Below are 23,426 nucleotides of genomic sequence, written 5' to 3' on the forward strand. Positions count from 1 at the left end.
ACAAAGATTGCCCTGTAACTGGAGCTTGCCATGCAGACCCTCAAATTTGTCTCAGGGCATGGCTGGACCTACACTTGTGTCATAAGTATAAATTGCTGATTCAAGCAACAGAGAGAAAAAAAATAAGAATAGTTGCTTACAATGACAGGCAATTTGGGCTTTATACGTAGCATATTACTTTAATATATCCCTAAATAAGGTATTGGATTACTTTTTAATTTAGGAAGAAATGGAAGCTTGGAGAAGTTAAGTAATTCCACTACGTTCACACAGCCAGTAAACAGTGGGACTGGGGTTCAAGCCCAGGTCTGTCTGATCCCCAAGGCTCTTGATGGAGAGCTAAACTTGTGTCCTCACCATCACCTGGAGGGCTTGTTAAAGCCGAGCATGCTGGGCCCTGTCCCTGGGGTATGAATCAGTAGGCTTGGGATGGAGCTCAAGGATTTGCATTTCTGACGAGTTCCAGGTGATGCTGATGCCGCTTGTGAAAGGAACACATGTTGAGAGCCAGGGGTCTAAATCACTTTGCTCTGCCCTCCCATAAGCAGCTATGATTATGAAAGTAGGCTATGGCTGGCAAACTCGATTTAGATTCCCCTCCCCCTTACTCCCAAATGTTCTTATCATCAGCAATGACCTGGCCTCTGAAGGCTGAACAGAAGCCCTACTGTCCTAAGGTTGCCAGATAAAATACAGGATGGCTGGGGTGTCTTAATCTGTTTGTGCTGCTGTAACAGAATACTACAGGCTGGGTAATTTACAAAGAAGAGACACTTATTGCTCACAGTTCTGGCGTCTGGGAAGCCCAAAATCAAGGCATGTGCAGGTTCGGTTGTCTGATGAGAGCTGCTTTCTGTTTCCAAGATGGTTCCCTATTGCTGCATCCTCCTGAGGGGAGGAGGACTACTCCATCCTCACGTGGTAGAAGAGGAAGTATACCAAACACTACATGAATCCCTTTTTATAATGCCCTTATGTCCTTTCAGGAGGGAGGATCTCTCATGGCTTAATCAACTCTTAAAGACCCACCTCTGAAAAGTATCACATTGATAACAGCTGAATTTTGGAGGAGCTACATCCCAACCATGGCACCAGTTACATTTCAAGATAAATAATTTTTAGTAGGAGCATTTTCCAAATATTGCATGGTGTATACTTCTACTAAAAAACTGTTTATTTAAAATTCAAATTTAAGGTGTCCTGTACTTTCATTTGCTAAATCTGGCGATCCTGTACTATTGCTTTTGAGAGATAAAGTTTTCTCTTATGGATGAAAATTACCCCCAAGTCCTAAAAACCCCACCCAAACAACAGGCCTCTTAGCCAAGGAAGACTTCTCTCACCTCTTGCCAAATATAAAAGAGAGAAATTTCTAATTAGTTTATTTGCCAGATACAATCATGCAAACAAAGTTACAGCGTGTAAGAAGTCTGGAGCACAGCTTATATAACCACCTGACACCCTCACTGCAGCAGCCGCCTCTTCCTGTCCACCTCCAGCCTTCCTGCTCCTTCTGTGGTCTCCAAGGGGAGGGTTTACTGATGAAATGCATCTGCTGGGGCTGTTAGGAAGGGCCAGTGTCCATCACCCCAATCCCTGCTTGAAGCCCAGAGAGAATGGTCTATCTTCCCAGAAGGAAAGACTGCCTGAGAGAAAGGAGTAGGGACTTGTGGAGGCAGGGTTGGGAGAGGTCTTGATGACAAAGATGGACTTCTCCAGGTCCCTGGGAGGGAATCTAGGAAATGACAGTGGCCCACTCCTCCCAATCTCACTGGCCACATCTGCTCAGACAGCTGTGCACTGCCTTCCAGCAAGTAAGACTGACAAATCGAAGGAAGTTAAAACAAAAATAATGTTTCATAAGCCTCACTGTGTACCAGGCACAAAACCAACATTATGTCACTTAATCCTTCAACACTCCTATGGCATAGGTTTCAAGGTGGTCATTTACAAAGGCTTAGCCTCCTTTAACTTGACACGGTCTTTGGGTCTGGGTTTGAAACCTGGCTCTGCCATTGACTAAGAGGTTAAGCCATATGAAGTTTCTATTTGCATTTTAAAATATCTGAATAGTGGTAATTTCACATGGCATAACTGAATAGTTGTGTGACCACAATTTCCCTCAGCCTCAGTTTCTGCTTGTTTTAAATAGAGATAACAATGTCTTTCTCAGGGTCGTGGTGGTAATTAAATGATATGATAGATCTCTTAATGTACTATTTGGCACATGTTTAGTGCTAAATGAATTTAGGTCACTATTATCACCATCATCATCACTATTTTGCTAGCTGCATAGGAAAACTATACAAGTCCAGACAGAGTCACCTGTCATTGAAGAGAGGAGTCTGTGGGTGAAGACAGCTTTTGAATCCTGTTGCCAGCGCCCTAGCCCAACCAGGGGTATGCACAAGGATCTAGATGAGTCTGTCCAATAGAACTTTCTGTAATGATGGAAATTTTATTATGCACTGTCTGATGCAGTAGCCATCAGCCATGCGTGGCTGGCGAGCACAAGAAATGCGGCTAACATAACTCTGGAACTAAATTTTTTATTTACTTTTTAATTAATTTTTAGATTCAAATGTCCACGTGTGGCTGGAGGCTACCAAATTGGACAATGCAGATGTACAGTGCAATGTAGCCTCTTCTTCTGCCCTCATGGTGGGATCTCAGGAGGAGTGTTTGACTTTTTGAGGAGGAGTAGAACCAAGAAAAGAACAAGAAAACATGACAGTACCCCTGTCCTGGCCTAGCAGCTGGAATGGGTTTCCAGGCCAACAGGTACAATACTGGAAATAGATATCATTGATCTGATTGGTAGACTAGGATGGCCTCCTTTGTTAAAGAGAAAAGAAAAGAAAATCGTCCAAAGTATAAGCAACAACAAAAAAGAGCTCTGAAAAGACCATCTCCATTATTCAAATGGGTCCCAACGTTCATCCCAAGGGGCTTTGGGGCTGCTTCACTTGTGCCTGCCTAAGGCCATACACATTATCTTCTTAATCTTCTAACACAAACTGGGCCAAAAACACTTCCCTTGTTTCACACCTTAGCTTCAAAAAATAAGTGGACATGTTCACAATAAACGTTTCTTAAATTTAAGGGAAAACATTAGTCATCACCTGCCTCCAAAGATTCCAGGTTCAATAAAATAGTTTGCATTTTGTTGAGCTCCCAGTTCCCTCCTCCCAGGCTGATATCCTTGTTCCCCAGTTGAGGGGAATGTGGTGCCTACACTCCAGCAATCCTTTCTCTCCCTGGTCTCCTCTGATACGATGCTTTTAAAACTCCTGTGAATATTTTATTCCATCTTCTATGTCTATTCTTGTGTGATGGGTCTTCTCCATCTGTCCTCCCACAGCCATTATTTACCCTTTTCTGCCCTGCAGCATGACCAAGGGGTCTTAATGTTCTGGGTGTCTACTCCTTACCCTCTCCCTAACCACTGTCTAGTCTAAGCAGCAGTTGAGTTCCTACAGTTGTGGCTCAGTTGAGTAGCCTTGTTTAACCACAGCATTCACAGGTCTTAGAAATACCTTTCCCTCCTGTTCCTTCAGGCCTGTGAGTAGTAATGGCCTCCCACTGCTGCTAACTCTTGAATATCTTACCTAACCTTGTTGGGGTTCTCTTCATCCTGATCATACCTGTGTGTGTAAATGGAATCTTTATTAAAAATCTCTTCAATTAAACTCCTTGAGTGTGCCATATATTTCCTGCTGGAACCTTAATACATCTTGTATATTTAAAGAAAAATATATTGTACATATTCCCCAACTAGCCACCAAATAGATGAGGCATGTTTGTCTGACAGTCACCACCCCAGACTGAGAAAGACAATCTTCAGATTTATCAACAAAGAGGCATGTCTGCGGGCACGGTGGCTCATGCCTGTAATCCCAGCACTTTGAGAGACCAAGGTGGGTGGATCACTTGAGGTCAGGAGTTGGAGACCAGCCTAGCCAACATGGTGAAACCCTGTCTCTACTAAAAATACAAAAAAATTAGCTCAGCATGGTGACACATGCCTGTAATACCAGCTACTTAGGAGGCTGAGGCAGGAGAATTGCTTGAACCCGGGAGGCAGAGGTTGCAGTGAGCCGAGATCGCACCACTGCACTCCAACCTGGGTGACAGAGTGAGACTTGGTCAAAAAAAAAAAAAAAAAAAAAAAGCCATATCCAACTCACAGATGATTGGTAGGGTGTGATAATCGGCATACCTCAGTGCCAATAAATGATTCATCTCTCCTGTCAAAGTCTTCCAGCTCCACCATCTTTAGGAGAACTTTTCTGTGACTAAATCTGCTGAGTTCCCTTACACAACCTCATGCCAAATATACAAATGGATTGTTGTGAATATATGATGAAATTGTGTGCATAAAATCAGTTCAAATATATGAACCTAGAAACAGAAGTTTTGGTGCCCTCTGAGGACGTCAAGAAATCATCTCAACCAGGCTCTTACACTTTGATTCAGGTAAGGTTTATTTACCTTGTTTGGCAGGTGGTATAACTGAGACCCAGAGAAGCTAAGAGAAATGCCCAGAGATGGATCTGTTTCCTATGCTGCCACCCCTTCCCTAAGACCATAGCAGATATTGTTAATCAATCACATGACTCATTCCCGTTGGAAGGCCTTCTTGTTGCAGTTCTCTAGCAACCAACGCAAATCTCCCAGAGTTGACACTCAAGACCTGTTTGTCATCCTAGCACATGCTTGAGTGTTAAAAACGGGGGAAAAAACCCTAGAAATCAGTCTCTATAGTCTCCTAGTGCACTGTTCTATTTGAAGGATTTCCCTGTAAATTCAGAAAACCTGGGCAGACTATGCTCATGTTATCCTTAATACCTAGTATGTTTTGTTAAGTGAGCCTCTTTGTCTCTTTTTTTTTTTTTTTTTTTTTTCTTTCTTGAGATAGGGTCTCACTCTGTCTCCCAGGTTGGAGTGCAGTGGCGCGATCATGGCTCACCTCAGCCTTGACCTCCCAGGCTCAGGTGATCATCCCACTCAGCCTCCCTAGTAGCTGGGTAGTAGCTGGGACCACAGGTGCCCACCACCACACCTGGCTAATTTTTGTACTTAAAATTTTTTTTTTATTTTTTAATATTTTGTTGAGACAGGGTTTTGCATGTTGCCCAGGCTGGTCTCCAACTTCTGGGCTCAAGTGATCCGCCCACCTCAGCCTCCCAAAGCAAGAGAACTACATGCATGAGCCACCATGCCTGGCCAAGTAAGCCTCTTCAAGTCTCAGTCTTCACATTATAACATGGAGATTATTAAGATTCCCTTATTGAGAGGGTTAACTGATACATCAATGCAAAATACCTGGCACAATATCTATTATATAATGGATGCCCTGTTCATGGTAGCTCTTATTATTCATATTTTATCAACAGAATGTCCAGCATCCACAGTGTGCCCTTCTGTGGTGGTCATCAGGGTCCCCAGCCATTAGGCTGTTCACAAGTATTTTATTAATTTTCCTGAAATAGGTGCATTCTAATTGCATTTCTCTACCACATGCAAGTTATGTGTGACCAAATGGCTTGCTTTGGCCAAAAAAATAAGAGCAAGAGATATTACTTCTGAGTAGAAGCGTTTAATTGCTGCTTCTCTCCTCCAGTCTTCCTTTTCTATGTTTTTGTAACTGTGGAAACATGTCAAGATGGAGCATCCGTCAGCCAAAGGCTGAGTATGTTGATGAGCAGAACCCTAGGCTGACCCCTGTTGGACATGTCATGTAAGTGAGAAATATACCTCTGTTGGGTAAAGTCACTGAGATTTTGCAATTGTTTCTAATCCACCTTGATGAATGCCTCTTTTTGCATCAAGTTTCCATCGTAACGGAGAGATAACCTGAAACATTCATGTGTCTTGAATATTCATGTTCACCAAAGTAATTTTCTCACTCTTCTACATGGTACTTGATAATAAGGCTGCTTAAAATGTATCCAATGCCCATTACATGCCAAGCATTTTTTCTGAGCACTTCATGTAAGCTAATGTATACATTTTAGTACCATGTCTGGCACATAGTAAATGTCCAAACTTATTCTAATCATTACCACCATCATTGTCATCATTACTACGTGTCATCTCCAGTCCTTATGACAGCCCAGTGAGGTAGGCACTATTATTATCTCCACTAGACAGAAGAGGAAGCCAAGGCACAAAGTCATTAAGTAATATGCTCAAGATTTCAGAGGCAGAAAATAATGCAGCAAGGATTTGGGCCCAAGTATGTCTGAAACCAAAGTTCTTGTCTTTTCCATACTGCTCCATATACTGCCCATTAAGGACTGCCAAATTCCATGTAATAGACTTTCCTGAGACAATTTCTACTTCCCACTGATGTGGCAGGTGCCCCAACCTCAGAATTGTCGCCCTGGTTTTACCACTTGGAGCTGTTGTAGACTAATTCATTGAGGGAGAGAAAAATTGGATTCCCTCAGGCTAATCCCTTCATGGAAATTAAAGCTTGGCATTCAGAAAGAGGATTTATATTTTTCTGCCAGCTTCAAGATACACTACCAAAGGGATTTCCCCCTCCTTCCTTCATTTTCTTCAAAATCTCTAGGCTTGTCTGTCACTTATTTCTGTTTCATAAGTAGCATGAGACGAGGGGCCAATGACAAGTTTTTCCTTCCCTGCTCATCCTCCTAGAGCTACAGAGTCCACACAGGGAGGTAGAGAGAGAGAGAGAACCCAAACACGGACAGACCTACCAACCAACCTCCACTCACCACATCTGCCTCCAGGCCATTTATTTCATTAAAGCACAGGATGCTCAAGAGAACTCAAGGAGGGGGACAATTTCATTTTTCCTACACTTTGGAAATTAAAATTATTTCCAAAAAGTAATGTGCTTTGTTCTTCAAGAAAGCTAAGGAGAGGAGAAAAGAGGTCAAAGGAGTAAGAGGTAAAAAAAATGAGAGGCAGAAAGGGAGTGAGGGTGAGAGAGAGAACACAAAGACATATAGCAGTGGCTCACACCTGTAATCCCAGCACTTTGGGAGGCCAACAACGCGGGAGGATTGCTTGAGACCAGGAGTTTTAGACCAGCCTGGGTGACATAGTGAGACCCCGTCTCTACAAAAATTTTTCATAAATTAGCCAGATGTGGTGGCATGCACCTGTGGTCCTAGCTACTCAGGAGGCTGAGGCGGGAGGATTGCTTGAGTCCAGGAGATGGAGGTTGCATTGAGCTTGACTGAGCCACTATACTTCAGCCTGGGTAACAGAGTGAGATCCTGTCTTAAAAAAAAAAAAAAATAGATAAAGATATATATATGTGTGTGCATGTATGTGTGCATATATATGTATATGTGTGCATACATATGTATATGTGTATGTATGTGTGTGAATGTGTGTGTGTATGCAGGGAATAGAAAGAACAGAGTAGCAATGAGATTGGCTCTGTGTCTTCATTATATCAGCAACCATTTGATTTTTTAAAATTTTAATTGGTATTACTTTGTCAATCACCCATATTTGGTGTGTTTTATGGAATCCCTTCCTTGTACTCCCACTCACACCCCTAGAAAATCCTCTAACTCAATGGTGCTCACAAGTCTAGTTTATATCTGTGGTTCATCTTGAAATGACATGGGGTAGTGGGAAGGGCAGACTTTCGAGTTCAACTAACCTGGGTTCAAAATACAGCCCTAGCCCAGCCCATTGTTTTCATTCAACTAATACTTATTGATAACCATATGTGTGCCAAGCACTGTTCTAGGCACTGAGTTACAGTGAACAAAATTTCCTGCCTTCATAAAGCTTCCATTATAGAGGAATAAATAGAAAGAGGAATATATAATATTTTACTGATAAGTACAATGGAGGAAAATAAATCATAGGAGGAGGATAAGGAGTAACAATACTGGAATGAGGCACGATGTTCAATAAAATGATTGGGGTGGGCCTCACTGTGAAGGATGACACTGGAGCAAAGCCTTGCAGGAAGGTGAGGACTGAACGCCGCAGATATCCTGGGGAAGAGCAAACACCAAGTGCAAATGTCCTGGAGTAGGAGCACTCCCAGCATGTGAGGAGGCCACTGAAGGAATGAGGAACAGCAAAGAGGAAGGTGTGACAGATTGTAGGTCATGGTGCAGTTGAAGAGTTATTGAAGTTCAGACACTACAGGGAGTGAGCTGGAAAGAAAGATATCAAAAAATGGGATGTATGAAATTGACTTTATGGAATGATTGCCATTCCCATGCATAATCTACAGTAATGGCAGTGAGTGTCTGAAGTAGGATAGAAGAAAAAACTACAGATGGTGAGAAGGTGAAGGGTATTGGAAGTCTCACTGATGTAGGTATTAAAGAACCTGAGAATTAGAGAAGAATGGTGTTGGAGTATAATCGCCCATTGGATTCATTTGGCCCACTGCCCAGATAGAGCCAATTTATCAAGGTGGGGGGACTGCTATAGAGAAAGTTTAATACACGTAGAGCCAGCTAAACAGAAGACCAGAGTTGTATTATTACTCAAATTCCCTCCTTAAACATTCAGAGGCTAAGGTCTTTTAAGAATAGTTTGGCAGGCAAAGGGCCAGGGAATGGGTGTTCCTGATTGATTGGAGATATAATCATAGGGGTGTGGAAAATGGTCCTCACGTGCTGAGTCTACTTCTGGGTGGGGGTGGAGCCATCTGGTCATCAGAAATGCAAAAGCCTAAAAAGACATCTTAAAAGGCCAATCTTAGGTTCTACAATAATGTTATTTATATGAGTAACTGGGGAAGTGGCAAATCTTGTACCCCCAGAACAATGGCTGGTTATTGGTTAACTATGCTTACATTTTAGCAGAATTCAGACCCCTCTCATCCTCCTAACCTGGTGGCCTTTCCCTAGTTTTACAAAGGCAGTTTAGTTGTGGGAAGGGCTATTATCATTTAAAGTATAAACTAAGTTTCTCCCAAAGTTAGCTTGGCTCACACTCAGGAATGACCAAGGACAGCTTGGAGGTTAAAGGAAAGACGGAATTGGTTAGATCAGATCTATTTCACTGTCATAATTGTCGCACTGTTACAATTTTTGCAAAGGTGGTTTCAGGAAAGGGTGACAATGAGCCAGGTCCTACTCGTCAAGGAATTAGAGGGAGGGTCTGGAGAGCGGTAGCTGATTGTGGTAAGAAGTGGGAGGGGATCTGTGACTTGCAGTTCAAGCTTGGTTTGGAGCAGTCAGTGAAGGAGGAGGCAGATGGTCTGAATGCAGCAATAAGGAGCTAGGAGGACACCTACCTTATACCAGGCCCTGTAGGTAAGGGTCACTGGATAGAAGGCACCCACCATCTGAGGACTACAGGGAAACAGGGTTTGCAAGAGAGAACCAAGTATCAGTTAGGTCAATCTAATTGGGAGCACCTGGAGCTTCGGTTTCCTCTTGTCCCTGGAGGAAGACCTCACAAGGGTATTCTGAACTCTACTTAGTTCCTGCCACATCTAACTCTTTGTCCTTGGGCAAGTTACTTGACCTTACTGAGCCAGTTTTATAATCCATAAAGTGACTCAATGAGACCTATCTCACAGGATTGTGGTGAGGTTTAAAACTGGACAACATCCAGAAAACATCTATAAAAAGATACAGTCCAGCAGATGGTAGGTGCTCACCACTGTCAGGCCCATAGCCTATGGCTCAGGTTACACAGGTATGAGTTCAAATTCTGATTCTGCCCCTTGTTATTACTTGTGACCTGGGGCTAGTTACCTAACTTCTCTGAGTCTTAGTTTTCTTCCATAAAAGATTGGAAGACTTATACCAGGCACAAAGGATGCTTGTAAGGAATAAATGGAAGAATAACATAATGAGCTATTGAGTTTTGCCACCTTCTTCTTGCTAGAAGAAACTCCAAAGCATAAAAAAGTAGTTTTCTCCTTCCTAGCCCCAGCGATTTTTAAAGTGAACCAGCAGGCTTCTGTAGTCTGGGCTCTCTTGTCCCGGGAAAAGTAAGCAGCTTCTTTGAGAAGTTTCATAACTGCTACTGAGGTCTAGAATATGTTAAGCGGTTAGGCAAGATCATGCTGAACTGGAAAGTAACAGAGACTAGAGTTAGGAGTTGACATTGGACTACGGGTAGCTCAAACCCAGGAAAAGACAGGTGAATTCCCTAAGATGGGGAAAAAGGAGGCTTGGGTTATGCAAAATAGTGGCAGAGAGGTATGTGGCATTCTAAGGCAGACCTGGGGATGTGCCGGGCTGCTAGTGGGATAATGCATTCCAAGTCTTCTCTTCCAGCCCCATCACATTGATGGGTGTTTCTGCAGCCTGGAAGTCAAGGGCACCGCAGTGTATGTAGAGCAAATATGTTGCAATTTTTATCCCTGTCTTGTTCTTGGCTCAGAGCATAGCAGGCCACCTGCTCAAGACACAGTCAGATAACTATTGTGTCAAGGTTACCCTCCACACAGGTGTCCCTGGAGGTCACCTCACTCTTCAGTACAGGGGGCTGGCAGCTGCTTAGGGTGCAGCTGCCTTGCCAGACACTTTAGGTGGCTAGGATGGAGTCACCTGAATTCAGTGCCTTCTGCTTCTGTTTGCTCTCAATCCAGCTTCCAAATTTCAGACTCTTTCTACTCACTCTTTGGTGACTTAAGGCCAATCATTCAGGTAAAAATTTGCCTAGGGCTTGTCTTCTGTTAAATGGAAATAATTTCTATTTCATAGGATTTTTGTGACTCATGAACAACAAACTCTGCACATGGGTGTGGCAATGAGGTGCTAAAGGAATGGCAGCCATAATGATAGTAGAACTAGTAGTACTCGTATTACTACTAAGACAACAGATACAGTGACCAGAGGCTGGCCCAGCTTTTCACCAGTCCCAAAGGTAGGCAGCAAAAACAGGAGAAAGCACACTGGCCCAGCAGTCCTGAAAACATAGTTCGGCTCACGGCTTTGCCACAGACTGCCCTGGTGACATTGGTTAACCCCTCAAGCCTCTGCCTTTGTTTCTGTATATGTCAAGTGGAGATGATCCCTTCCACTTTAGGAAAAAAAGTTGCAGCTGGAAAAGACACTGGTGGGCTGGGAGAGATCCCCAAATTCCAGAGGACTTCAACCCCAGCCAGTGTCCAGGCTCTTGACACTGTCACGAGAAGGAATTCAAGGATGAGTCAGAAAATAGTGAAAGCATGGAGATATACTGTGAAGCAAAACGTACACACTCAAGAAAGGGGAGTGTGGGCCTACTCAAGAGTCACACGCAGGGGGTTTGGGGCTGCTACCCTTATGGGTTTCTTTAACCAAGGGGTGGAACATTCATGAAAATTCCCGGAAAAAGGTGGACATTTCTCAGAACGGCAGTACCATCCATTTTTATACCAAATATGGGTCTTTCTGGAACTTCCATGGCACTGGTGGATTTCATGTTTTAATGTGCATATAATGAGATCCTAGGAGAAACCCAGGTAAAATCCAGCTCCATGTTGGGTCCAGTTAGTCTTAGCCAGCTTGGTCCACATGCTGGTTTTTCAAGGTCTTAGTCCCTGGCTTCTGTAGCTATTTAAATTTTCCTTTTGCTGGTCATATGAAACTGCTGCCTGGAATTTTCTATTCTACTGCAACTATACTATATTATTCCTGTCTCAGAAGGGTCCTGTGAGAATATCTGGTCCAACCTTCTCTCCTCTGAACCCCATTTTATAGAGGGAAAAAAAATTGAGGCCAAGAAGGTAAAGCAGCCTACATGATTAATGCAATGAACACTGTTTCCAAAACCATAAAGGCTTCATTTAATTTTGTTTTGTTTTGTTTACTGACATGGGTTGGGAAGATTGTGGGGTAGGGGCAAAGAATCTATAAATGTGAGATTCTTTTCCCTTGAAAGGCTTTTGATATACTAGGAAAACAAGGTAAATTCATGCCAGAAAAAAGTTTTTAAAAATGAGATAAGATATGCGAATTTATCTGAAAAATGTAAAAATATAGACAGATTATGGTAGTGTAGAGGCCAACAGAAAACTTTCCCGTTGCCCTCTGAAGATTCGCTGAAAAATAAACTGACAAAAGGCAGATTAATAGGAGAAATGGCACACAAATTTATTAATATGCATGTGTGAGAACCACAGAGTGATTGCCCCTATGCCCCAGTGGGGTACAGAATCTTACACACCATCTTGGGATTACAGAAGAATGGGGGCTCAGAGTATAGACAAAAACAGATGATGGCGGTAATCGGGTTATGGTGGAAAGACAGGTTGTGGGAGACAAACGTGGCTAGCAAAAGTGGTCTTGTTATGTGGATGAAACCTCACATTTAGTAGCCTGCAGGGAGAACAGATAGTAAATATTTCTTACAGATCTTTAAGGGTGTCGGGCTCTCTGTTAATCTTTTCTAGATAAGGACAAGAGAAAGCTTCAGGGAAAGCCTGGCTGCCTCAATGCAGATTCTCTACAGATGCAAATCTCCCCCACAAAAGATAGCTTTGCAGGGCCACTTCTGTGTGCAGGCTCTCTGAACTGCCATCTCAAAATACGTCAAAGAAGTATATTTTGGGGTGAAACATTTTGGTTTACTTCAGTAGCCAGCCTGCAAGATGGCTCCCAGCGACTCCACCCTTTGGTATTCACCCCCTTGTGTAGGCTCCTCCCACATTGTACCAGGACTGGTCTGTGTGACCAATAAAAGATGGCAGAAGTGATAGTCGGTCACATCTGAGATTAGATAATAAAAGACTGCAGCTTCTTCTGTCTTGGGCTGTTTCTCAAATTGCTTGCTCTAGATGAGGCCAGCCGCCATGCTATGAGGACATTCAGGAAGCCTATGGAGAGACCCGCGTGATGAGGTATGCAGTCCATAGCCTGTGAGGAGCTGAGTCCTACTAACTACACCATGAATGAACTTGGAAGCAGATCCTCCAGACCCGGGTGATCACAAGCCTGGCTGACAGCTTGATGGCAACTATAGGAGATACCTAAGCTAGAACCACTCAGTTAAATCTTGTCCGCATGCCTGCCCCACAGAAACTATGAGATAATATATGTGCATTGTTATCAGCTGCTAAGTTTGGGGGTTGCTATGGAGCAGTAAATGACAAATACGTACATCATCTTTTTTTTTTTTTTAATAATTTATTTATTATTATTATACTTTAAGTTGTAGGGTACATGTGCATAACGTGCAGGTTTGTTACATATGTATACTTGTGCCATGTTGGTGTGCTGCACCCATCAACTCGTCATTTACATCAGGTATAACTCCCAATGCAATCCCTCCCCCCTCCCCCCTCCCCATGATAGGCCTCGGTGTGTGATGTTCCCCTTCCCAAGTCCAAGTGATCTCATTGTTCAGTTCCCACCTATGAGTGAGAACATGCGGTGTTTGGTTTTCTGTTCTTGTGATAGTTTGCTAAGAATGATGGTTTCCAGCTGCATCCATGTCCCTACAAAGGACACAAACTCATCCTTTTTTATGGCTGCATAGTATTCCATGGTGTATATGTGCCACATTTTCTTAATCCAATCTGTCACTGATGGACATTTGGGTTGATTCCAAGTCTTTGCTATTGTGAATAGTGCTGCAATAAACATACGTGTGCATGTGTCTTTATAGCAGCATAATTTATAATCCTTTGGGTATATACCCAGTAATGGGATGGCTGGGTCATATGGTACACCTAGTTCTAGATCCTTGAGGAATCGCCATACTGTTTTCCATAATGGTTGAACTAGTTTACAATCCCACCAACAGTGTAAAAGTGTTCCTATTTCTCCACATCCTCTCCAGCACCTGTTGTTTCCTGACTTTTGAATGATCGCCATTCTAACTAGTGTGAGATGGTATCTCATTGTGGTTTTGATTTGCATTTCTCTGATGGCCAGTGATGATGAGCATTTTATAGAGCACCTACTGTGTGCTGAGCCACGCTTCCCAAAGAATAGGTAACAAAGACTTCAGAAAAACTCTGGCTAGGGATGATGACTGCATCGGGGGTTTGAACTCACAGGTCTGAGTTCAAATACTCACTGCCCCTTACTATTACTGTGTGACCTGGGGCTAGTTATCTAGCTTCTCTGAGTCTTACTTTTCTTCTATAAAAGATTGGAAGACTTCCACCAGGCACAAAGGATGCTTGTAAGGAATAAATGGAAGAATAATGTCATGAGCTATTAAGTTTTACCACCTTCCCTTGGGTTTGTCTCTTGGGAGCCAGTGGGTGGTACACACTAACCCCTCAACTCTATCAAAGTAAAGCCATGGTTTCTTTCCAAAAGCAAGATCACAAGGCTTATGTGTGCCTGCACAATGAGTAAGTGAGAGAGACTCATTTATATTAATTTCAGCATGGAATAGAGATCCAAGACATGGCTGCCTTCCACGTGGGCCTTAGAAGGAGGCAGGTTCTAAAAGATTCTCAGCAGTAGGTGGGAATAAAACATCTCCTTTGGGCCAGGTGTGTTGGCTCACGCCTGTAATCCTAGGACTTTGGGAGGCCAAGGCGGGCGGATCACCTGAGGTTGGGAGTTCGAGACCAGCCTGACCAAAATGGAGAAACCCTGTCTCTACTAAAAATACAAAAATTAGCCAGGCGTGGTGGTGCATACCTGTAATCCCAGCTACTCAGGAGGCTGAGGCAGGAGAATCGCTTGAATCCAGTAGACAGAAGTTGCGGTAAGCCAAGATTGTGGCATTTCACTCCAGCCTGAGCAACAAGAGTGAAACTCCATCTCAAAAAAAAAATTCTCCTCTGGAAAAGGGCCTTTAGCTGCTCCCCTGGAGAACCTGGCTGCATCTGTGAACCTAGTAGGCAGTAGCTACATCATATGTAGTGTGGCATCAAGCAAGTCAGTTGTTCATCCACAAAATGGAAATAAAATCGATTTTATTCTCTCAAAAGAATGTAGCAAAGGTCAGATGAAAAAATGCTTCACAAATTGTAAAACATTGTGCAAATGTTGATTATAATGAAAATAAAGTGAGATCTTATCTATAAAGTACCTAGAACAGGGCCCGGCTGGCAGTATAAAGTATAAAACAGACGGTACGGTATAATTCTATTGATAGACTCACCTCCGGTAAAGTGAGAAAGAAGCAAGTAAAGTGATGGCTGCAGAGATTTTCTGACTTCTGGACTGTGCCCAGATGCCACTTCCTTCCTAGGAAGCCTCATCAATATGCTGAAGACCACCCCTCCTCCACTCCTCACTCCCACACTCCCACCCCCAATTACAGGCCTCTGCAGTCAGGCTGAGTATAAGCAGGATTTGGATCACAAAGCAGGGGGTAAAGGCAACAGATCCAGGAGGATTTGACAGCTTCCTCTTTCTAAGATCTGAGGAGGCTGAGACAGCCCAAAGGCATAGGATGGAGTGATAAGAGATAGGAAGACTAAACGGGCAGGAAGAGAAACACAAAGGCCCCTTTTATCCCTCTGGCCAGGGCTTGGGTACTGATATCAATCTCCAGCTCTGGGATTAAAGGGGAAAGGCAATACACACCTGCAAACCAGTGCATTTCTCTTGCCTTTAAGGTACAAACTAGATCTTGAGGTCTGTAATGAATTGAAATGTGTCCCTATCCCTGAAGATGTTGAAGTTCTTACCCCGAGGGTCTGTAAATGTGCCCTTGTTTGGAAAGAGGGTTTTGGCAGGTGATCAAGTCACAATGAGGTCATTAGGGTGGGGCCTAATCTGATATGACTGTGTCCATATCAAATGGGAAATCTGGACACACAGACCGACACCCAGGAAGAATGCCATGTGACTATGACAGCAGAGATCAGTGTGATGCATATTTGATGATTACCTGCAAACCACTGGGAGCTAGGAGGGAGGCCTGGAACACATCCTTCCCTTGCCGCTTTCAGAAGGAACCAATCCTGCTGACATAGTGATCTTGGACTTCCAAATTCCAGAACTGGGAGATAAATTTCTGTTGTTTAAGCCATCCAGCTTGTGCTACTTAGATACAGTGGTCCAAGCAAATGAATACAAGGTCACTGGATGTCATCAGCACAAAACTACAGGTTCAGATAGAAATAACATAGAACTCTGCATTGCCACTTACTAGCAGCATTACTTTGGGTCAGGAGCTGGCTTTAATGGGCGTTGGGTACTTTATCTGTCAAAAGAGAAATTCCTATAGAATTTATGGATAGTTGTTGAAAATCAAAGTAACAAATGCAAAGCTTCCCGTTACAATGCCTGGCTCCTAGCACCCACTCAACAATGGCAGTGGGGTTATCATTAGCAGAGATAACATCTGAACTCAAATTCCTTTACCCTCTAAACCAGAGGTCCCCAGTCCCCAGACTGCGGACTGGTACTGGTCCATGGTTAGGAACTGGGCTACCCACCAGGAAGTGAGCAAGCCAGCGAAGCTTCATCTGTGTTTACAGCTGCTCCCCATCACTCACATTACTGCTTGAGTTCCTCCTTCTGTCAGATCAGTGGTGGCATTAGATTCTCATAGGAGCATGAACCCTTCCGTGAACTGCACATGTGAGGGATCTAGGTTGTGTGCTTCTTAGGAGAATCTAACTAATGCCTGATGATCTGTCGCTGTCGCCTATCACCTCCAGATGGACCATCTAGTTGCAGGAAAACAAGCTCAGGGCTCCCACTGATTCTACATTATGGTGAATTGTATAATTGTTTCATTATAATAGAAATAAAGTGCACAATAAATGGAATATGCTTGAATCATCCTGAAACCATCCCCCGCTACCCCCTGGTTCATGGAAAAATTGTCTTCCATGAAACCGGTCCTTGGTGCCAAGAAGGTTGGGGACCATGTTCTAAACCACTCCACCCTTCACAGAGAAATAGAAGGACCAACTTCCTTCCAGTCTGTGAGGACACCAAATGCTGTGAAGGGAGGGCTTTAGACTTGCATTAGACTTCTATTGCTTCATAACAAATTCCACAAACTTAATAGCTTAAAACACCACCCATTTATTATCTCACAGTTCTGTAGCTCAGAAGCCCAAGGGGACCTAGCTGGGTTCTCGGCTTAGATTCTCACAGGCTGGGTTTTTACCTAGTGGCTCTGTGAGCAGCTGCTTCCTAGTTCCTCAAGTTGTTGGTCAAATTCAGTTCTTTGCAGAAGTAGGACTACGGTTATTGTCATTGCTGGCTGTGGGCCAGGGGTCAATCAGCTCCTCAATGCCACTCTCATGTCATTCCACATGGCTCCCTCCCTATCTGCAACAGAGGACTGCTGTCATGTCAAATTCCTCTCACACTTTGAGTCTTTCTGACTTCTTCTGCCACTAGCTGGAGAAACCTCTCTGCTCCCTTAATGGGTTCATGGGATTAGATTAAGCTCACCTGAATACTCTCCCTGTAAGTACTGAAGAAAAAATTATTAATAATACTTGTTAAAGACAGGAAGGCAGACTTTGTTCAGGAAGGGACTATGACTACTGAGACTGGCATACAGACTACTGCAATGGGGTTTTGCAGTAGGAAAGAGAGACTGTGCTCAACTCTAAATATAACAAGGAAAAGTGGGAATTTATAGCGAGGAGCAATGGATGGAAAGTTACCGCGAGGTAGCATCAGCGGTAAGGAGGATAATGGCTGAACTGATCTAACAGGATTCTTGCTGAAAGCAGATCAGGGTAATCAGACATCATCTAGGGGATGGTGGAGGATAAGCAATTTGATCAGATACGGAGAGTGGGGGATTCTGGCTAAACTGACTTAGCAGGATTCTTGATAAAATTGGGCTCTTGAAGGATATGCCCAGGGATGGGACCTAATGGGGCTCCGAAGAACTTGACTAGAGCTTAGTCAAGAAGAGAACCTTTGACACATGTAACGTAACAATCTCAGAAGTAGCACCAGAGGGCGAAGGTCATGGGGCCATCTTAAAATTCTGCCTAACACACCGGGTTCCTAGTTCTGCTACTAATTGGATAGGTAACTGTAGACAAGATGTTTTTCCTTTCTAAACTACAAATTCTCTTTAACTCTAATATTCTATAACTCTTTCCACGATCAAATCACATTTTCTTAACTATCACTGGATGTGTGTCCTGCTTGAGGGTTGCAAAGAAGTTTTTTAAAAAAGTTTCTCTCCAAGAAGCTTTGCAGTCTAAACGCAACATTGTTTAGGCTTCCATGCAAGTTTGATCATGTGGGAGTTTAAAAAATACTGATGTGTGAGCTGAGAATACAAGTTAGTAGACAAATTTCTACAGGGGCCAAAACACTGTTACAGACACATAGTTCTGTGGGCTATGCCTGTTTGGCTCCAGACCTCAAGTCTAGGCTGTGTGTCTTCAAGAGAAATGAATGGGATGCATCCTTTTGTCTAAGTATTCCCATGTATGTATACATGTCTATGTTTGTGTGTAAGTGTATTGGGGGTGGAGGTGGGTAGTGTGAAAGTTGATCATACAAATTGAGTCATTCTTAACACACACAACTAAAACAGAGTCAAGAAGCTACAGGGGAAAAGCACTCAGGACATACAACATTGCTCCAAAAATCTAATTCTCTGAAAGCCTAGCTGCTGAAACTACCCACTGTAACCTGAAACCCATTTTATCTAACAGTTGCTGAAACAACCTGCTGCAATTCTAAGATTAATTTTAACCACCACCATCACTCACCAATAAAAACTTCCAAGCTCCCACCTTACTAGTGTCAATTAACTTTCTCAAAGAGCAATACATAATGTTTCTCTTTTTTATAAAACCTCCAACCTTCTCTGTTCTTCAGGCATATATCAAAGACCACCTCGTCTGTAGGTATGCCCTGAATTGCAATTCTTTCTTCCCAAATAAAATGTTAAATTTAGAGATTCATCTCTACATTTTAATTTTGATGTTGATGTTAGATATATAGAGAGATAGATGAAATTTCTCTAATAGTAAGAAAGTCCACAGTTGACGATTATATTCTTTGGCAAGTTCTTGGTGTACAGAGTTTATCCTGGAAAATTTTAAATCCATATAATTAAAATATATAGTACCAGGAAGAAATGTGAAAAACTTTGTAATGGGCAAAAATATTGGGTGTCCTTTCAATAGAATGCTTTTCAATGGTGATATGGTTTGGCTGTGTCCCCACCCAAATCTCATCTTGAATTGTAACTCCCACAATTCCCATGTGTTGTGGGAGGAACCTGGTGAGAGGTGATTGAATTGTGGGGGCGAGGCTTTCCTGTGCTGTTCTCGTGATAGTGAATGAGTCTCATGAGATCTGATGGTTTTAAAAACAGGAGTTTCCCTGCACAAGCTCTCCTATCTGCCACCATGTGAGATGTACCTTTCCCTTTCTGCCATGATTGTGAGGCCTTCCCAGCCACATGGAACTTTAAGTTCACTAAAGACTTGTAAATTGCCCAGTCTTGGGTATGTCTTTGTTAGTAGCGTGAAAATGGACTAATACAAATAGAATGCTAAGTGTTTAGAGAAAATTTGCAGAGTTATTTGATTCTAAAGGGGTCTGCAGATTTCATTGTCCCTTACAATTCTGCAGTGATGTAGAAACAGAAGTTAACTTCTGGAAGTCTAATAGGATATAAATCATTGTATCTTCCTTCAAAGAAAGAGAAGGGCGCCAAGAGATGTAGAACTGCATAAACAAGGGAGTCGGAGTCATTGAGGAAGGGTGGAGGTGAGTCTAATAAGAATATGTGCGGGTAGGGTGGTCCTTTACGAGTAGCTTTTTCAAGAACACAGGGCTTAACGTTCAACACTGTCAATATTATGTAATAGAATGAAGCAATAAGGGGAAAATCCATCTTTTGTTTTACAATTCCAATAAATCTGGAATGAATAAAGCATTATTCATCACGGTAGAAGCTAATCCTTACAGGGGAAAGTTCTTCTTTGACAGATGGTAAAGATTCAAAAATATCTACACGAGGATATTAAAATTTTTAAGGCATGAATCGACAACATTTCTTCATAAATGTGGAACTCCTTTGATATAAAATGTACCCAAAGTGTTAACTGGGTAGTATCTTTTATATTACATGACTTATCTACAGCAAAACAAAAATACTTGTAATTTTTTAGTTTTGAATTAATTGATATTTAATATTCTTAGAAAAGTCTTGGATTATTTGGCCAATGGTTTGCTTAATTCAAGGCATTTTACATTTTCTAAAATATTTTTAGTCTTCTCATATTTTCTAACACAGTTTCCATAATTAATAAAATGTTAACATCTCTCCTCAAAAATACTTGCATGTGGCCGGGCACGGTGGCTCACGCCTATAATCCCAGCACTTTGGGAGACTGAGGCGGGCGGATCATGAGGTCAGGAGATTGAGCCCATCCTGGCTAACATGGTGAAATCCCGTCTCCACTAAAAAATACAAAAAAATTAGCCGGGCGTGGTGGCCGGCGCCTGTAGTCACAGCTACTTGGGAGGCTGAGGCAAGAGAATGGCACAAACTCGGGAGGCGGAGCTTGCAGTGAGCCGAGATCCTGCCACTGCACGCCAAGCCTGGGCGACAGAGCGAGACTCCATCTCACAAAAAAAAAAAAAAAAAAAAAAAATTCCTTGCATGTACATGTGTGTATGCAAGCAAGAATTCAAGCAAAATTTTGAGACAGAATTTTCAAACAAAATTTTGAAAAATAATTCAAACAAGATTACCAGCTCAAATTATTTTAAGAAACTTTTTAGACAGCAAATATCTTTCCATTTTGTTATTTTATTTGTAAAATTACAATGCAGTTTTCTTTAAAACAAAAACTGTTCCGGTTGTAGTACTCATTTCTGTATCTCTGCTTAATTTTGTAACAATAGTATGCCTTTATTTTAAACTTAAAAATTTATCCACATATAATTGTTTAACTAGAAAACTAGTCAAATTATATTATAATTAAAATACTAAACATATCAAGTGAATTGCAGATATGGTCTGGCTCTGTGACTCTACCCAAATCTCTTCTTTATGTGTAATCCCCACGTGTCAGAGGAGGGGCCTGATGGGAGGTGACCGAATCATGGGGGTGGACTTCCCCCTTGTTTATCTCTTGATAGTGAGTTCTCACAAGATCTGGTTGTTTAAAACTGTGTGGCACTACCCCCTTTGCACTTTCTCTCTCTCTCCTGCCGCCACGCAAGACGTGCCTAATTCTTTCCCTTCCCCTTCCACCATGATTGTAAGTTTCTTGAGGCCTCCCCGCCATACAGAATCATGGGTCAATTAAACCTGTTTTTTTTTGTAAATTACCCAGGCTCAGGTAGTTCTATATAGCAGTGTAAAAATGGACTAATACAATTGCCAACCGCAATTTACATAGGTACCACTATAGCTCATGGCTGTTGGTACAAAAGTTTGACAAAAACGTTACAATACTATATTCAGTACACAGAAAAAAATCAGTTGAACTAATGCAATCTGTTGACACTGACTAGATCAGCAAAGTGTCCATGTATAACACCAGAAAAACAGGCAGGGTGCAGTGGCTCATACCTATAATCCCAGCTCTTTGGGAGGCCAAGATGGGAGGATTGCTTGAGCCTAGGAGTTCAAGACCAAACTCCTGGCAAACTAGTGATACCCCATCTCTATTTAATAAAATAAAATAAATAAAACAAAATAAAAACAGTATCAGAAAGTCAAGAGCGCCCAGCCCACACACTATAATGCAATAATAATATATTAAATTATGTAACTATTAAGGTGACATTTACTCCTATTAAAACCATATATTTGTGTCCAATGGGAAAATACTTAACACTGTTTCAGTTTTAAATTTTAAATTAAAATTAAATAAAATTTAAAAATTAGCCTCTTGGTCAGTCTTACCATATTTCAAATGCTCAGAAGCCATGTATGAAATAGTACAGTTTAGAAAGGGAAAGAAAGAGGTTTGGTGAGCTTCTGGGAGGTGTCGGAATTTGTGAATATAAAACAATCACAGGAGAGAATTTTAAAGCTTTGTTATACTCTATTATCCTACCTTTGCTAATACCACAAGAAAATCTACAATCTATGTCTTAGCATAGAAGTGAACAAAACTGAGACCCAACAATTTATACAATGAATCAAGAAAACCAAAAGTTGATTCTTTGAAAAGATAAAAAAGAATGATAAACCACTAGCTAGGTTAACAAGGAAAAAGAGACAAGATCCAAATAAGCGTAATCAGAAATGACAAAGGTGACATTATAACCGATCCCACAAAAATACAAAAGATCCTCAGAGAATATTGTGAATGCCTGTATGCACACAAACTAGAAAATCTAGAGGAAATAAATTCCTTGAAACAAACAATCTACAAAGATTGAATTAGGAAGAAACTGAAACACTGAACAGACCAATATTGAGCAATATTGAGTTCCAAAATAAAATCAGTATTTAAAAAAAAAAACCTACCAACAACAGACTAGATGAATTCACAGACAAATTCTACTAGACATACAAAAAAGAGCTAGTATTAATTCTGCTAAAACTTTCAAAAAATTGAGGAGGAAGGATTCTTCCCTAACTCATTCTACAAGGCCAGCATAGCATTACCGTGATATCAAACCCTGGTAAAGACACAACAACAACAAAAAGAAACTGCAGGCCAATATCCATGATGAACATGGATGCAAAAATCCTCAAATACTAGTAACGCAAATTTAACAGCACGTGAAGAAGCTAATTCACCATGATGAAGTAGGCTTCGTTCCTATGATGCAAGGTTGGTTCAACATACACAAATCAATAAATGTGATTTATCGCATGAACATAATTAAAAACAAAAACCATATGATTATCTCAATAGATACAGAAAAAGGTTCTGAAAAATTCAACATCCCTTTATGTTAAAAACCCTCAAGAAACCAGGCATCAAAGGTATATATCTTATTATACCTCAAAATAATAAGAGCTATCTCTGACAAACCCAACATCATACTGAATGGGAAAAACCTGAAAGCATTCTCCTTGGAAACTGGAAGAAGACACAGATGCCTACTCTTACCTCTCCTATTCAACATAATACTGGAAGTGCTAGCCAGGGCAATCAGGCACGAGGAGGAAATAAAAGGCAACCAAATAGGAAAAGAAGATGTCAAACTCTCCCCTCTTTGCAGATGATATTATTGTACACATAGAAAACCCTAAAGACTCTGCCAAAAGGCTTCTGGAACTAATAATTGACTTCAACAAAGTTTCAAGATACAAAATTAGTGTACAAAATTCAGTAGCATTTCTATCCACAAATAATGTTGAAGCTGAGAGCCAAATCAAGAACACAGTTTCATTTACAATAGCCACACACACAAAATACCTAGGAATACATTTAACCAAGGAGGTAAAAAATCTCTGTAAGGAGAACCACAAAACATTGCTAAAAGGAATCACAGGTGACAAAAATAAATGGAAAAACATTCCATACTCATGGATAAAAAGAATCAATATCATTATCATTAAAATGGCCATACTGCCCAAACCAATCTACAGATTCATCACTATTCCTACCAAGCTACCAATACCATTTTTCATAGGATTGGAAAAAACCA

This window comes from Chlorocebus sabaeus, chromosome 12 (genome assembly GCF_047675955.1).
Source record: "Chlorocebus sabaeus isolate Y175 chromosome 12, mChlSab1.0.hap1, whole genome shotgun sequence".
NCBI classification, from domain to species: Eukaryota; Metazoa; Chordata; class Mammalia; order Primates; family Cercopithecidae; genus Chlorocebus; species Chlorocebus sabaeus.